Source organism: Trematomus bernacchii, unplaced genomic scaffold (genome assembly GCF_902827165.1).
Source record: "Trematomus bernacchii unplaced genomic scaffold, fTreBer1.1, whole genome shotgun sequence".
Lineage (NCBI taxonomy): Eukaryota > Metazoa > Chordata > Actinopteri > Perciformes > Nototheniidae > Trematomus > Trematomus bernacchii.
Window position 1 is genome coordinate 6,194,157 of NW_022987839.1, and position 1,749 is coordinate 6,195,905.

Here is a 1,749-nt window from a genome sequence, read left to right on the forward strand (position 1 = left end):
TTGTTTTCTCATAATTATTTAATCACACATACATTTACATCATGCAATCAATCCAAAACTGTGATTTCATGAACTTCCCTCTCCGTTCTCCTCGGAGCGCTGCTATGTGTGCCCCAGTTCTCCAGGAATGATCCAGTACCTTGTCCACTGATAGATCCTCAAAACTGTCCTTTTAAAAATTGACCAACTATTACACAGTAATAAAAAAAGTGGCTACACTTTTGTTTTTATTTAGAATTAATGCAAAATCAAATTTAGGTAAAGACCTCAAATATTATTTGCTGTATTTCATTGACTATTTCCCTCTCTTCCCCCCCCCCCCCCCCCCCCCCCCCCCCCCCCATTTCATATCCAGTTTTGGTGGTAGGTCAAAGGATAAACATTTTGAGGTCCAAGCTGCAAAGTCACAACTAATCTAGAAGATTACACCGATGGAATAAACCATCTCGATAGACACAAACACTGTCCTGTCGTAGATACATGGAGCTGCTCCGCCCTGCAGCTTGTAGAAAGTCATTATTCTTATTTCAATTATTTGCCTTCAACAAACAATTCCATTTTACAGGGCGTTGGAAACGACTAATTCCTCCAGTCGAAAAACAGCCACACATGGAGTGTTTGCAGGTATTGTGAGGAAGTGCTATTAAACTAAACGCTTCCTGTTACAAGGTTTAGTATGACATCTTTTAGAGAGACGCAATCCTAGCTAGATCGGTTCCAGTAGCCGAAAAACTATTTGTAGAAGCAGTTTTCTTTACGGTGTATTTGTAAAAAGCTTCTGTTAATATTGTCATTTGAATATCTACCACTGCACGCGTCTTCATCTTAAATGGAGTTTACTGTCGAGTAAAGTAGTAGATATTCTTTCATCTTACAATATGTCCTAGGAAGACTCCTGTATCATGTTTCAGAGTGTTGAGAAATGGCAATGAGAGAAGCCCTCGATGAGAAAATACATTGAGAGCTAAAAGTTAGCGGAACAGAAGCTAACAAGAAAAAGGGGCAGTACTTTTTTTGTGTGACTCCATATGGCAGGGTTACCACTGCAAGCGAACACACCCACACGATATACAGTGTATCTTACAGTATATTGCACTTACACAAGATGTTAGTGTTCTCACGCTGGGGTTACAATCACAACAAGCTCTTAGCCGATGCAGTGGGGCTTCACAGGGTTACAAAAAGAAAAGGGAGCTGTGGTGGGAATTAAAAACACAACAAAAAGACAATAAAACATCCTACACACCCCCTGACTAGATTTAGTTAAATAAACCCCTCTTACAGGTGATGACAGAAGATTGTTGTGCAATTTTAGACCCTGCTCTCCTGACTGGCTGATCAGCGGCGAGGGTCCGACCCATCGACTCACACCCCTGCCCGCCTTTCAAATATGAATCTACACAACGTCTATGGAACAATGAAAGAGGTACAGTACATTAAACCCAGCAAAACACTTTTCTGCACATTTACAAACCAAAAGAGGGGAAGTTAAAGGGTCTAAATCGATAAGAATCAACAACAACAACAAAAGGGTGTGGAGGGGGAACAAAAAAAAAAAGCAATAAACAGAGGCGAGGCATCCTTGAAAAGAAATCATGATACAGGTACAACTAAAAGTCCTGGAGATGAGTGAGTGTGTGTGTGTGTGTGTGTGTGTGTGTGTGTGTATTAGGACAGGACCAGCGTTGTGTGTGCTATCTCAGTCTATTCGCTGCAGCCTATGTGCTCCAATGTGCAGAGAGATATAAA

The 1,749-nt window shown here is 41.1% G+C and overlaps 1 protein-coding gene across 1 annotated transcript in view; it reads right to left on the reverse strand.

The window, feature by feature from the left end:
- The window catches only part of LOC117500181 (kinesin-1 heavy chain-like), a 26,430-nt gene continuing 24,681 nt past the window's right edge, over positions 1-1,749 (reverse strand). Inside the window, 1 exon segment of the mRNA XM_034152940.1 lies at positions 1-1,749. This exon segment is cut by the window's right edge and continues 1,056 nt beyond it. The gene's annotated coding sequence lies outside the window, so the exon portion shown is untranslated.